Consider the following 16,340-nt stretch of genomic DNA (forward strand, 5'->3'; position numbering starts at 1 on the left):
CGAGCCAAGCGGGAATAAGAAAACTGGCTGACCTACATCCGATCTAGCTTTACAGCAGCAACAACAACAACAACTACGAAAGCAAAATGCATGCATTCTGCCAGTTTACTTCCCTCATTTGGATTCGTCGGGCGTTCGATGCTCACATGGTGCCCCGTGCGCGTTCATTTGAACGGAGCCACATTCTGCAGTCTCCGAGTTCCTCCTTCTGAGGAGAGTGAGAGGAAGGCCGTGGCAGCCATGGGGGAAAACTCGTGACACTTTCCAGCTGCACGCCCATTCGATGTTAAATACACTTGCTTTTCTTCCGCCGTGAAATGTGGCTGTGTGCGGGCAGGGAAATACTGCAGTGTGCACCGGGAAAAAGTAACATCCTCTCACATCTCTGCAGTCGCACATGTTTCAAGTGTTTACATCGTAAAACGAAACGAAATTTGTGTTTGCAGTTTGAAGAATGGGTGTCTTTTTGAGGACTATGGACACTTAAATGAAGCTCAAATGTTCTTTGGAACATGTTCGCAGGCAAGTTCGGGTTGAAACGTTTGTATATGCAAAACGGCAACAACATAACAGAATCTGTATGTGTTGTGATTTATACAAAACTAAGAGAATTCTCCATTCTCTGGTTGAGTGCTGGGCTTTGAGAAATGTTAAGGAATCTTATAGGAATCACGAGAATTTTAGAGCATATTTGGAAGTCTCACTGAGAACTACGAGAACCTTAAGAGTTAGTTCGATAATCATCTGTAGTAAAATCAGAAGAAGTTTCAAGGATGACTAGAGATAACGATTTAAATTACAAGCTTATGTTTTCGAATAATCTTAATTATATCTAAGGATAGTTCTTTAAAAATTTCTAGATGATTTAGAAATAGGGACTACTGGACTAATATATTGTACATCGACCTGACGAAGTCGTAACGTCCTTATTTTTGTTTGGTCGATATGGGAGGGAGTTGATAATAATTGTAAAATCTTTACATACTATCATGATTTTGATGTCTGTGTTAGGGAACATTGCATTCGTGACCGACACGTTAATATTTTCGATTGGTCGATTTGGGAAGGAAGTTCATAATAATTGAAAAATCTTTATTTACTATCAGACAGCAAGTGTTAGGGAGCATTGCATTCACAATCGACACATCCCCATTCATCCAAAAGTGACATGCTTTTGATCGTTTAGCTTAGATATTTGAAATTGATGTCTGTGTTAGGAAATCAACCCCATGGTTGCCGTACTTCCATATAACTTGAGTTCAGTGATCCAATTTCTACAGGAAATTCCGTAATTATGACTCAACCTCCGCTCATTAGAATGATTCCGCTGGCCAGTTAACGTACTTGAAATTGATGTCTATGTTAGCGTGTGCCTCTATTCACAGAAATTTGCAGAATTATCAAGTGATGGTTTTGAAAATGTCTTTGTAAAATCCATCTTGAAAACCACAAATTCTGTGGATCCACCCTGCCAGTCCTCTCACGCTAAAACGTCTCACCCTAAAAGTTAACCGTTTGTCTTGCGATAAAATCGTCGAACGAATGCAAATTTTTATTCTTTTGGAGATCAGGAAGCCATCTGAAAGGTCCCCCAGCAGGGCATTTCCGACATCATCGATTTAGCATTGAGTGGAAATTCAAATGGTTTACAGAAAAATTTCCTTCATGGTGCGTTGCAAAACTTCAGGCGAAAGATCCGAAGGATTTCCTCAACAGGTCTGAGTGGCAGGGCTTTTAGACATGGAACAATATTCCGGATTCTGAAGCATAGTGTTTTTACACACTAAGATTTTGTTTTCGTGTTCGGTAAATTTTACTGAAATCAGAACAGCTGAACGTTCGGTAAGACTTTGACCTTCATTTTAAAGGCTATTGAATTTGAAAATAATTTCAAAACATGTTCAACCTTGTTTAAATGATCAAATCTTGTAATTTTAGAGGAGATTCAGTTTCAAAGTAGCTGAAAAGCAATTGAATTTAATTGCATAAATTTTACCGAACAGTTCAGCTGTTCAGATTTCGGTAAAAATTACCGAAGTCGGCGATAATTTCTAAGTGTGTAGGCCCGATGATTTCTGATTCTGAATCTGAATCTTGCCCCTTAAATACCGCACAGTAGTCCTAGCCGTTCTGATATGTGTGTCGTCTCTTCGACAGGCATGGAAAATCATTTACATTCATTTCATGCATTCATTTACATTCATTCGCCTCTAACTTTTTCCATCAACAGCATTCCACAAAATGATGTATAGAGATTTTGTAGGTTTTTTTATTAGCTACAACTTTTGTCCTCAAACTCAAATCTGTATCTCTTATGCATCACGAATTAGAGCGAGCAGATCTTGTTACTGTTGAATTATGAAACACATTCACTGAAAAACAGTAGTGGCTTCTGTTCGCTCTGGTTCGTCATGCATAAGATTTACAGATTTTAATTTTTAACAAAAGTTGTAGCTACTAACAAAACCTACAAAAGCTCCATACATCATTTCGCGGAATTCTGTTGATGAAAAAAGTTAGGAGCAAATGAATGTAAATGAATGCACGAAATGAATGTAAATGATTTTCCATGCCTGCTCTTCGATGTCAAGAAATAGACAAACATTATGGAGGTATTTCCATATTTTCCAGGATACTTTTGGTGTTAGATTAGATTAGACTAGAATTCTAAGGGAGTTGTGAAAATATTTTGAAGGGCATTCTGAAGAAGATTCCAAAGAAAACGAGTTCTAAGGAAATTCTGATAATAAGACTTGTGCTACTTTTTCATGTAAAATTTAAGGAGAATTGCAACGAATTTCCGTAAGCAACTCTAGGGAATTCTGAAGACAACTGAAATAAGTCCGGGCAAAACTCTTATGAAATCTTGGAAAGAATTCCAAGAGAATTCAGGGTTAGTTTGAAGTAAATTCCGTCAAGAATTCAAGGATTTTGTGTGAGCATTCTTAGAGAATTCTGAGAAGAATTCCGAGGATTTTTTAGATGAGTTCTGGGCAGGGCGATTCAGAGGTGAAATTCTTGAAATTGAGAAGTATTCTAAAGTAAATCTGAACGGTATACTAAGGGAAGTTAGAGGAATTTTCCACGTAATTTTAAAAGATCTGGAAATGTAAAGTTGGAGATAAATCTATGAATTTTTTGCGAGAATTAGCGAAAGTGTATCTATTTACCGACCATTTTTAGCTACCCGCAAATCGGGAAACAGCTGATGATTCTTCCTGGAAATTCGTGGAAATCGGAACAGTGACCACCCAGGATCTAGAAGCATTAAATAGTTTTAAGTATTTAATTGTAATATTTTGAAAGTCCGCCCCAAATTCCCGCCCAAATGTTTCTTCCCACTAAATGTATTCCAACGTGTCCCGTAAGTTTCTTTTTATCGATTTCCCCCGGATGTTTGTGATACAAGCCTTTCTAGTTTTTTTCTGGAGAAGTCTTCTGACTTCCCTGGAAGTTTATTCCGAACTCTCCCGGAAGTATCGACCGATTTCCTTTGCTAAACTCTTTCGACTTCCACCGGTTTCTCCTATGTTCCGCGACCAGTTCTTCCTACTACCTTTGGATCTTCAATCCCGAATCCTGAATGTCTTCGAGAAGTCCTTCAAGCTTCTCCCGAAAGTTTTTCTTTGTGACTGCCCCCGAAAATGCCTTCTCACTTCACCCGGTCGAAGGAATCTTCCCGAAGGAAATTAGGAAAAAGTTGAAAGACACTTCTGGGTAAAACCAGAAGGACTTATAAGGGATGTCAGGAGAACCATTCGGGAAGAATCGCAAGATCGCATAAAATTTAGGCGAAGCCTAAAAGAAACTCCGGGAGAGTCTCCGTCTTCTCCCGGAAGTTTCTTTTAACTTTCGCGTGAATTTTCTGAGATCTGCGATTTTCTCCGAATGGTTCTCCTGACATCCCTTAGAAGTCCATCAGGCTTTACCCAGAAGTGTCTTCCAATTTTTTTTCCGATTTCCTTCGGGAATATTCTTTCGATTGCCCTCGGAAACACTTGCTGGTTCCATCGGAAGATTTTTATGACTTCCTACTCTAACTTCTCCTGGAAGTTTCTTCGAGTTCTCTCAGAAGTTTCGTTCGGCTTCCTCTGGAAATTTATTCCGACTTCTCCCGATAGTTTATTTTTCTTCTGATTTCTACCAGAAGTCTCTTCCGACTTTCTGCTTTCGTCTGGAATTGTATTCTGCCCGGAAGTTTTCTTGGCTTTTCTAGAAGCCAGGTTCTGGAAGTATTAAATAGTTTCAAGCACTTAATTTCAATATTTCGACATCCCCTGAAAAGTTCCCCTCGAATGTTTCTTCCGACTGCTATCGAAAATTTATTCCAGCTTCTCCCGGTAGTTTCTTCTGACTTCGCCTGGAAAATTCTTCCAATTTTGTGTTATCGGGAAGTGTCTCATTCTGATATCTGGAATTTTTTCGAGCAGTCCTTCAAGTTTTCGCCTGAAAGTTTTGTCCCAACTGCTCCCGCAAATGCCTTCTAACTTCTCATGAAAAACTCTTCCGTCTTCTTCCGGAAGTTTCTTTAAAGATTCGGCTGAATTTTCTGTCATTCCGATTTTCTCCGAATGTTTCTCCTGACATCTCTTAGAAGTCCGTCTGACTTCCTTCCGGAAGATTCTTTCGACAACCCTCGGAATCACTTCCCGGCTCCACCGGAAGATTCTTATGACTTTCTCCAGAAGTTTTCCTCTTCTTACTTCTCCTGGAAGTTTCTTTCGTGTTCTCCCAGAAGTTGCGTTCGACTTCCTCTGGAAATTGGTTCACACTTCACCCGATTGTTTTTTTTTTCTGACTTCTACCGGAAGTCTCTACCGACTTTCTCCAGAATTGCCTGCTTTCGTCTAGAACTGTCTGCTGTCTTTTTCCGGGTTTTTTTTTACTCTTGCTGTATATTTCTTCTTCCGTGATTTTCTTAGGATTTCATATAAATTTTCTCCAAAAATCTCTTCTTGTTTCTCAGGGAAGTTTTTCCTTGGATTTGTATATTATGAAGCTAGTACAATAATACTCAAAGCCCAGGGCCGCCGGCTTTATAATACCGTACCATATTTGCGGCCCCCAAATTCAGCGTTCTTAAATTAAGGATCTTGACATTTTTCTGGATCCAGAATCTTGATTTTCTTAAAGTCAAGATTTAAAAAATCGTTTTTTTTTTCAAAAATTCATAACTTTTGAACCACTTTTGATTTGTGTTTTAGTTTGAGATTTAAGAAAGGCTAAGACGTACTTTTTTAAATTTAAATATTTTTTCCTAACCCCAGTTCAGATTTGTTTTGCTGAATTCCATGAAATTAATTCAAAGTCCTAATTAGAGACCTGGATTTGTTTAGTCCAATAATTCAATTTTGAAATTTTTATTTTTTTTTTTTCAATGTTCGATATTTCGATTATACTAATTTAGAATCCGTAAGCCGAATTTGGGGTCAAGAAGCAGTGTTCGACTTTAGCAAATCTTACGGTCCGTACGGAAAGGTAAATACATTTAGAAGTCATCTGCAGTGAAAACATTCAATTTTGTGGAAGAAAAATCCGCTCGATAAATAGAGGCAAAAGGCAGTTGTGCTTAGTAGGCCCAAAATTAGATCTAAGGCCCTATTCCTTAAATTACTTTTTATATCTGCTCAGGAATTCCTCAAAATATTCTTCAGAATTCTAATGGAATTTCACTTTTAGTTTCCATGAAATTCTCATAGGAATTGCATTTGAATACTCCATGGAATTATTTTTAGGCTCTCTTAAGAATTCCTTTGGAATGCACCCTTAAGTAATTTTGGATGTATCCTAAGAAACTCAATCGAATTATATTATCGAATAATTCTCCTGAAATTGTAACCAGAATTCCCTTCAAATTATCTTCTGGATTCTTTTCACATTCGCCTTAAAATTCACCTCACAATTCTCCTCACAATTCCTAGCCAATATTCCAATTTCCTCTTTTCTGGTGGAATCATGTTTGGATCTCCCGTTGAAATTCTACTCAAAAATTAATTAGAATTATTCTCACATTTGCTTAGTAATTGTGTTTGAATAATCTGTTGAACTTTCTTTTCATTTTGGAATTCTACTTAGAATTAAATTGAAACTCTTCTCATTTGAATACTTCTCAGAACTACCGAGGAATTCATCTCAGAACTCCCTTTAAAATTTCCTGAGCATTAACCTTCGAAGCATTCCACAGACTTCGCTTGAAGTTCTCCTCAAACCTAAAGTGGAATTCCAGTCAGAACTCCCTTAGAAATCCCTTTAACTTTGCTTCGAAATGCTTCAGAAATTCCCAAGGTAATGCCAAGAAATTCCAGAATCATGAGTATTTTCTTCAAGCCCATGAACCTTGAATATTTCCTAAGATCCATTTTATTGATATTTGTTTTGGGATCTAGGAAAACATTTCAATCTTTCAATCTTCGTTCCAGAATCTTGAAAATTTCTTCAAGCCCCTTGAATAATCTTGTACAAGAATTGAACATTTTCATCAGCCCTATATTTTTTTTTAGAATCTTAGAAATCTAACTAATGCTTTTCAAAATTGCATTGAATATCACAGTCATGAAGATTCTTTAATCAATGAAATTTTAAAAATTTGTTCCGGATCTCAATTAATTCAATTTCAAAAGGTCGAAAACAATTTCAAACTGTATTCCTTCTGTTTGCAAAAGTTGTGTTCATGACACGTATTTATCCCAGTAGTGTTCACAGACATCGAAATCAGAGACAAAGCTTAGATCGCGCACATAAACAATTTACATTGTAGATACGTAAAATTATAAAATGTTTCAATATGCTTGAACTTCCGAAATCTAAAAAATATCTGAAAAATTATTAAGAAACTGTATTAGCATTCTCTCTGTATCCATCTTTTCTGCTTTAAGGATTATTGATAATGACATCATATACAGAAATCCTTCCCCCACAGCACTCCAACTTGATCAAAAGCGGCTGATGACATTTATTCCATCTCGTTGAAGATTTTTTCTCAAAATACCTGGCACCTCTGATCCAGTGGAGCTCTCAAGTTTAAGCAAATAATTATTCACTTCGAGCTGTTGCCGCCAGTCTTGTAAGCGGTCACATAATCGACTGCCTGTGCATCCGACACTTGCAAAACAAGCTATCAAATTACAGTACCAAACTCAAAATGTCATATGACTGTTGTCGAAGACCGTCACGAATGTATGTATTTTAGTTTTTCTCATAATAAGAGGTGCTGATGTTGTGCTTGTGTGAATTCTGGAAATAGCAAGCAACGATGTCCTAGAAATAACATTTCTGATCAGACATGGTTCAATGTTTCACCAAATTGAGGAATTAGAACGAAATAACGCATGATACTCCACCCATTTGCTGTTGCAGTCACATATGAAATTTGTTCAATGATTGAATTTAAGTCTCTGTTCGTGTTTTGGTATCTGCAATTGTAGTCCGTGTTAGGGATCCCCTATCGGTTCATCAGTGTACAGTAGACTGATGCAAAATTTGAAATTTTCACTACACAGTGATCCAATGGTTCCAAATTGGGTCTTGATTAGCCTCCCAAAATTTGATCTCATTTAGTCAGCAACTGACTTGGCCCAAACCTTTTGTCTCAATGACATAATCAATAAATGTTACATTGGAAGTTTTATTCTAAATGATACTAGATTCCCTTTCACAGATTTCAGAATAGAGTACCTAACTTTAGATTGGATGTCCATACCAAATGAGTTCAAATTTTGGGAGGCTAATCGAGACCCGATTTGGAACCGATTGCGCATTTTGGAGCGAAAATTTCAAACTTTGCATCAGTCTAAGATTTTCACCAAAAACTTTGAACAAATTATCAATTCCACAACCATTAGAACTATTGCTAAGCAATTATAATTTTAATTACCAATCTAGTTTTCTAGCTCGTTTATTTAGAGGCTCTATCGCGTTAGTTTTACGGAGCCGTCCAACCCAATTTTACAACCAATCTGTATCGATTTAAGGATTTTAATTATTTTTTACCAAATCGTAGTCCTAGTGCAACATCAACGGTATTCTACCCTGTTTTGAAGGTACCAAAAAAATGTGGAACGCTTCACGATTTTGCGTGTCATCCTTGCGCAGGGGCCATGCTAATCTTCTCTGTATCGTTCCAATTTTAGTATATGTCTTGCCGAAGCGAAGACAATTCCCAGGTACGTTGATATGCTTATATAGTTCGAAAGAAACGGAATGGTTCTAGCGATTGATGGATTGAAAAAGGTCCCTAGAGGGGTAGTATTGTGTCTTATAAGACGATATTCATACCTCTGCAATTAGACTTTCCGAGAATCGAGAGAAATTTTGCGTTTGCTGTAATGGAAGTAAACCTCGCGTGTAACGAACATGACACGTTTTAATATTTTAACATATCCCTTCCCCTCTTCTTCACGTGAAGCAAAGGTGGATAGGTAGGAAATCAACCCTAGTCAACCGGAAAAAATATGCCAGGGAAAAGTATCACCGCTTGTGTGCTGATCGTTTTTCGCAACTGCCTGTGCTTATGGTGATGATGATGATGGTGGTGATCAGCTTACGAGACGAGGAAAGCGATTCCTCCTTATCTTTCGGAGGCGTTAAGACTATATTGCCCAAACCCCCTGAGATGAGGCGAGTAACAAAAATTGAAACAAATTGTATGGGATTTAACGATGGTTGGAGAAAATATAATGCAGAATGGCGTTCAAAGTAACAACGAGAAAAACCCCAGCAGAGACGACACCCCGCTGGATGCTAGTTGGTGGAAGTGATTTAAATTTTAACGAGTCTAATTGGAGCTGCCAGACAAATTTGATTTGCTCGGGTATTATGCACATTGTCGTTGTCGCCGTTCTTGTGACTAGAGGGGAAGTCTGGAAAATCTAGCTGCCGGCTGATTGGAGATTATACTGTGTAGTTTTTCCATGCAGTGCATCTACTTTGGCCGGAATCCAATTTGAATGTTAGCTTAATTGGCAAACATGGGGAAAAGCCGGTTGTTATTGACTTATTGGAACGGTTGTACCTGACGGAGACTGAGTGATTCATATGCATCGCTAGAATCAATTTAATTAAAAACTTCCTATATAAGAGAGGTGCATTTGGACAGACTTTGTCTTAGCTTCGGCAAGACATATACTAAAATTGGAACGATACAGAGAAGATTAGCATGGCCCCTGCGCAAGGATGACACGCAAAATCGTGAAGCGTTCCACATTTTTTTTAGCTTTTAGAGAAATGCTACACACTTGTCCTTCACTATTTTTTTATGTGGCGTAAATTCTTATGATGATTAATGTTCTACGTCTACGTAAGACAAGGCTCAAATTATCGCTCCTGTCGTAGGACTCGTCAAAACAAAACATTCGACTGGTCAGTCTATGTAACGGTTTAAAATTCCACGGAAAAAAAATTCTTAGAACAGGTGTTACTCGTGGAAACAAATATGCGACATCGACCATTAGTGAGTTCACAAATATTCCTCCGACAGAGGTTGTTGTTAGTATTTTGAACTATTTTCTTTTTAACATATGAGAGACGTCATTTTCGGAACTCATGAAATTAATCATAATGCACAGTGGGAAAATAATTCGTGCGAACGGCTAAGACTTATACTTTACCAATTTATTTGAGAATAATATCATCATTTTTCCATTGTGCACAATCATCACGTAGGAACAGTTCTTTTTTCCACCGCTCAAATTCACGTATACACGCATCCCAAGAAACAAAACCCTAGGGATTTAACGTGGTCCCACTTTCACGGAGAAGAAGGTTCTCGTAAAATACAAGTTGTTTAAACATTCATTACATCGATTAAATATCCGACATTTGAGGTGAGAGCACACCTGTTATTCCCGTGTAGGTCGCCGTGAAGACGCACACACACAGTGGCCCTCGCCTTTATTTATCTATATAAAATGCAGAATGTCTCTTGGAAGCAAAAAGGTGGAAAATACGAGGGGGAAAAGCTTGATTCGATATCGTAAAAAAGAGGCTTCTATCCGCTCGGAACTGGTCATCCGGTTCTGTTTTCGTTTCCTCTGAGAAAGATATCTCGATATGCGATTGCACAAATGGGATTTTTTTCAGAATTCGTCTTCTGGGCTTTGTTACGCTTCTGTAGCGAGCGTTTTGACGGGTCTCCACTTAGTATTCTAGATACACTTCACTTCCAGATACATAGTTATTTATTTTGAACTTTCTATGCCAACCAATGAATTTGTATATTGTGTTATAACGAACGTTTTAAGCTCTTTGCAAACAGCAACTTAAGCGACACTCTCCAAATCGAGAGGCTGCTGACAATGATCAAGTGACCCAGTTTGAGGGCCGGTTAACAATGCTCAAACACCGATCCCAATTAGTAAACCCGAAATTTTAACGGAACTTACAAGGCTCGTAGCAGGTCACTTTTTAGTGACTAGGTCACTATTTTCAGGTCAGTCACTAAAAAGTATGATTACGTTTTTCGGTAACATATTGGGGGTGGGATTTCAAAAAACCAAAATCGACCGCACCGAAAAGCGGAAAAAAAAGGATTTGACCACTTATAATTCTGTCAATAGCGGATGGATATGAATTCTAAACACGTCAATCGATTGGAATGTCATCTACGAATCTGCTAGAATAAACACTTTATCAATTTTCAAATTGCACGAATGTGTAACTGTTGCAATAATACTGAAAATTATCACCGATTGATTGAGATATAACACAGATTTACGAATTTATATGGATGATGATCGCAAACATCTCGCGATGGGAAAAATTTATCAAAGAAATTCAAACAATTTTTGCTTTATTTTTACTATTTATCTCGAGCCAAAAAGCCAAAAATTCCGGTCGTTTTGCGTTAGCGTTAGCGTTGTTATGATATACTTCGTAGATTGGATACTAGCGACACTCACGTCTCTTCTGAAATTCTCAGTTAGACTACTTTCAGGAATAATGCTGAGGAGTAAACATTGGTTCCAATCTAAACAAGAGTAACAGAAGCATGACTGTCGCTATTCCCGGCCACGCCCATCTTTACCATAACTAGGGATAGGGAAGGAAATGTTGATGTAGTACTTACTTAACGAGAGGCCACCGACTTAGCGACACCCTCATAAGTGCTACGGAGTTGGAGGGTTGGGTAGGGTATTCGGTTAGGATTCACCTCAAGTTGGCGATGCAACCAAAAGTATGTATTGTTTATTTGTTGTTTATTTAATCTCTCGATAGCCGGCTATCGAAAGAACATATTAATTTTGTTTAGTGATAATGAATTTTAAGAGTCATGACGGAGAGCTTGGGATTAAACCCATAATTTTCTGCTCAGTAAGCAAAAACGATCCCTCCAGGGTCATCGAGCATCTCAGAACCATAACGCTTCGCGACAATACAGGACTACGTTTTCGCTTGATATGCAAATAGTTTCCAAGGTTAATGTTTAATATCAAATATACACATGATGGTGGCGATTTATTGTGCTGTTGAAGAGCTTGGGGTTAAATCTATGATTTTCTGCTCAGTAAGCAAAATCGATCCCTCCAGGGTCATCGAGCATCTCATAATCCACAGCGCTTCGCGTCAAAGTACGAATATATGGATGAACTATCTATTATTGAATAACTATTATTTACGATAATTACATGAATAAATAAAATATAAACTACAAACAAAACGTGACTGTTAAAATCTCAAAAAGATATTCTCACAAATATATTTCACGCCACCAGGAATCTCAAAACCAGTAGACGTTATAATGATACTCTGCACATGTTAGACACAAGAAAAGGCCAAAAACAAGCGTCCGAAACACAAAACCCGTCAAATCCACTAGCAGTCACAATCAACGATTCTACGAATCGCGAGCGCTCACGAATCATAAAACCGCTGACTGCGACACTCTGAAAGCGAAATTGACAGGCTCTATGCATCAAACACCCGCCCTCCAATCTCCACCCGCATCCAACAGCACAAATCTCCATTACAACATCTAACGAATTCAAAGCTCCGAAAATCACTCATCTATAGCAAGTGAGTGGAAGCAACCCTGCATGCAACCATTCTTAATGATACACTTGTTCTGCCTATCTTTCTATTAGGCCTGTGGACATGCGTTAGCTTCGAAACTTCTAACCAAACTGGGTAAATTTTCAGATCACAAAAAAAAAACATAAAAAAAACCTTTCAAAGGTAATTACAAGTAAGATAAATATTGATTATTTTACGCGAAAACGAGCAAGTAATATTAAATCTCTTGTATCATATGCTAATGCAAATTGACTGTAACAAAAATAATATGCTTAAATAAAATAAAATATTAATAAAATTAAATGCAAAATTTACTAGAAGATCATTATTTTATTGGTGATAAGTTTCTAATAAGCCCTCCCAGTTCCTCTGTATACAGAACAAATCTGACACTATAATCAGAATTGCTCAGTCTGCATGAAGCAGCCGATTTCATTAAGGAAGTTCTATTAACAACTAAGAATTAATCGTTTGAGGCATACTGAAGCATTAAGAAGGTGATATGTGTCACTATAGGAAATCATCAACTTTGCAATGATCAGTGAACGGGCACCATATGGTACATTTTCTCACCATGAACCTATCATTTCCAGCCTATCTGAACTATTTAATAAATGGAAGCCATAACATGGGTTACGCTCCCCCTAAGCGGGCCCTCCGCATCCTGTCTCTGTCTTTATCTCAAATACCAAATGCCAATGGTATGAATGTATCTTATATCTGAAAAATCCAAACCTGTTCTAATCCACCTGAAATGACTAACGAATGGAAGACTTTGACTACCCAGCCATGCAATAGTCTCATTCCGTGCCTAATGGCAACTTGATGATTCTATTGCGCTCATCTTTTGGCACCACCCAGGGGAGACTTGGTCCTGTACCCAATGCTTAACTTATCTCCATTCCACTCAGCTACTCGCAATTTCTTGTGATATAGTGGGCGGAATATTATTATATGAGACAATTCAATGCAGACGTCTTTCCAAATTTGGCAGATCGACAGGTAATCGGTGAGTTACCACGATAGTTGCTATTCAACAACTCGCAACGTCCCATCGTCAACGCCTGCTATGAGAATTTCCCATTGCAGACGCCAACGAAATGATGTCATCGAGCTATCGATCAACTACCCTGGTTATCGCCTGGTACCTTATAGCACGATGCTAGGAGGCGAACCGGAAGAATCGATGAGCTACCTCCCCCCCAAAAATTCCGGTCGTTTTGAGCACGAAAATGCGTAATTTTATCACGAGGCATTTCCGTGATGGGAGAAGTGGTTTCCCTAACACAGTCGCCGAATATTGATACCAAGCCTGAACATGCCAGACGGTACCTATCTTTATGGCTTTTAATGCAAATTTTAAGCCCCTCCTATTAAGAGAATTATGCCAAAAAAAATCTTGCCGAATTCTCTTAATAGAAGGGGCATAAAAAGTAGAAACGTAGGTAACGTCTGGTATGTTCAGATTATGTGATTGATGTGTTTTCCCTAACACAGATATCATTTCCGCACCGCTATCATATCCAAGAACATCGAGGAAAAAAATCCATAGCATTGCTCTAAACTGGTTTCCAAGCTTCCAACCCATCGGTCCTTTCAGGACCACAAATGACTGATAAAAAAGTTAACTAAAGAGTTAAAGTAAGAGCTTGTATCCAAGACATATCGTCCAGGACACCGACAGAGCACCTCAAAAACAGAACTCTCAAATTGCTCCCGAATCTCAACCTATCGAACTTATCGAGAAAAAAAAAATCATGTCGCAGAATCTTGAGTTCTTTTCTAAGTCCATTAGATTGTATTGTATTTTTTCTGGACTTGTAATCTGGAATAAAAAAAAATGCCATGTCCAAATTTTAGATAAAAAATCATATGTCCAGCATCATAACATGTTTTCTATGTTTCAAAAGTATTTAAATTTTTCTATTCTATTAGGCCTTCAATGTTAATGTTAGAGATCCCGAAGTGTTTAACCCGCATTAGATCGAACGGTGACGTATTGGTAGCAATTTGAATTGTGGGTGTCGAGGGTCAGGTACGTAAAGGTTAAGAAAAGTAGTCTGTAAATTGGACATTAAAAACATCTTTGTTTGTTGGGGGTAAAAATTAACAAATCACAAAAAATTCTGCGTGGAGACTAGGTAATTCTAGGGGGAAGCCTGGCCCCTAGGACAGGGGACTTAAGGCCCATCAGGAGCTCCCCCCATTGTCGAGACTACAATGGACCGGAACCAGAGGATGGGCAGAACCAAGCCTTCACGTTGACCTCTCGGTTGCTAGACGATTCCAGGCTGGTAACAACTCGCGAGAAATGCACGCATACGTGACTGAACTGCTTCGTGCGAAATACTCCAACCACCACCACAGATATACGGATGGCTCTAAGACCTTGGGTCGGCCTTGGAATTGCAGATCCCGCTGCCAGTTTTTTCTTCCGACTCCTGGGCCAGTTATATGTGTTCTCTACGGAAAGTGCGGCAATCTTCCACGCCAGTACTATGTACGTCCCGTCGAACACTACCTTCCTATGGATCCCCGGGCATTGCGACATCCGGGGGAATTGTGAAGCAGACCATCTTGCGGCTACGGGCCGATCTGGAAGGCTCGCTACTAAAATCGTTTAAGGACCTAATATCAAGACTTGGATGAAGTTCAAACTTCGGAATGCTTGGGCTCAAGAGTTGGCCAGCAAAAGGGAACCGTTCCTCCGTAAAAACAAAGGGGAAACCACCAAGTGACAAGATTCCCCAAACCGTCATGACCAACTACTGATTCTTTCTCGTCTCCACTCAGAACATACTCGGACGACCCATAATATGGGAAGTGCGACTTCGTTCCGAAAACACTGTGATATTTGCAACACAACGATGACGGTAGAGCACCTCTTAGTGAATTGCCCAGGTTTCCAGGGAATTAGGGATCTTTATGGCATCCCGACGAACATTAGAAACGCCTTGGCCAATGACCCTTCAACCGAAGCAGCTGTTATATGTTTCATCAAGCACGTCATCATATATTAGAACATCTGACCTAACTCACTGACAAGAACCAACCATAACCGACCCACTGCATCGAACCAGGACCAACCCTTATAACGGACTCTGAATACACCACCATAACAATTAGCCGACCAAATGCACCAAACCAGGAACATCTACTAACTACGACAGCACATCGACAGCCAACTCTGTTACTAGGGAGGTCTCTTCTGGACTGTCCACTCTTCTTAATTAGTGGTTTCCTTCTGGATACCCCACCTAATTAACTCTATAACTAGGGGGTCCCTTCTGGTTCCCCACCGCTATTTCCAACTCTGTCACTAGGGGGGACCCCTTCTGGATTCCCTAATAATAAAGATAACCTAACCTAACCTAACCTAACCAGGGGACTTAAAGGGTGTCCACAGTTAAATTGCATCACTTAGAAGTACTCACCATGAATAAGTCTCTCAACCGATTGTCATGAAATTTTCAGGGAATGTAATATTATAAAAACAGCTTGGTTTACGTATCTTTCTTTCACTCTATTTCTACACCAAATCCAAATGCCCGAACTTTCTTCATAATTCCACCCTTAAGGTTTTGTACAACGGTCGAATCGACATTGTTTTCTGCTTCCAACCATGATTTCAATATTTCCTGCTCCGTAGTGACAACTTTAGGATGCTTACGGAATTCTTGCTTCATTACAGACCAGTATCTTTCGATCGGCTGTAACTCCGGTGTGATCCGGGGGATTGAGATCTTTCGGTACGAAATTGACTTCATTCCTCTTGTACCACTTCAGAACGTTCTTGGAGTGGGAGGCTAGATCCGTCCAAAATATTGTAGGAAAATATGATTCCAGAAATGGAAGCAGTCGTTTCTTCAAGCACTCATTCATGTAGATTTGGCCATTTACGGTTGTAGTTGTTACGAAGGGCTTGCTCCGTTTTTCGCACGAACAAATCGTCTGCCAAATCGGGGGAGAGGTAGCTCATCGATTCTTCCGGTTCGTCTCCTAGCATCGTGCTATAAGGTACCAGGCGATAACCAGGGTAGTTGGTCGATAGCTCGTTGACGTCATTTCGTTGGCGTCTGCTATGGGAAATTCTCATAGCAGGCGTTGACGATGGGACGTTGTCGAGTTGTTGAATAGCAACTATCGTGGTAACTCACCGATTACCTGTCGATCTGCCAAATTTGGAAAGACGTCTGCATTGAATTGTCTCATATAATAATATTCCGCCCACTATATCACAAGAAATTGCGAGTAGCTGAGTGGAATGGAGATAAGTTAAGCATTGGGTACAGGACCAAGTCTCCCCTGGGTGAGCGCAATAGAATCATCAAGTT

At 39.1% G+C, this 16,340-nt stretch overlaps 1 protein-coding gene, 2 non-coding genes and 1 pseudogene across 6 annotated transcripts in view; 2 read left to right on the forward strand and 2 right to left on the reverse strand.

Annotated features, from left to right (window-relative positions):
* The window catches only part of LOC135704826 (rab proteins geranylgeranyltransferase component A-like), a 57,650-nt pseudogene extending 41,638 nt beyond the window's left edge, over window positions 1–16,012 (reverse strand).
* cora (coracle) overlaps window positions 1–16,340 on the forward strand; it is a 149,106-nt gene that overhangs the window by 37,025 nt on the left and 95,741 nt on the right. The gene's annotated exons all lie outside the window — the stretch shown is intronic.
* Window positions 8,047–8,153, reverse strand: LOC135706191 (U6 spliceosomal RNA). Its single transcript, XR_010518153.1, has one exon. It is a non-coding gene; the product is annotated as a U6 spliceosomal RNA (small nuclear RNA).
* Window positions 9,100–9,206, forward strand: LOC135706202 (U6 spliceosomal RNA). The gene has a single exon (XR_010518154.1). It is a non-coding gene; the product is annotated as a U6 spliceosomal RNA (small nuclear RNA).

The sequence above is a fragment of the Ochlerotatus camptorhynchus genome, unplaced genomic scaffold, assembly GCF_037179485.1.
Source record: "Ochlerotatus camptorhynchus isolate MF236.1 unplaced genomic scaffold, CSIRO-AGI_Acam_v1.1 ptg000022l, whole genome shotgun sequence".
NCBI classification, from domain to species: domain Eukaryota; kingdom Metazoa; phylum Arthropoda; class Insecta; order Diptera; family Culicidae; genus Ochlerotatus; species Ochlerotatus camptorhynchus.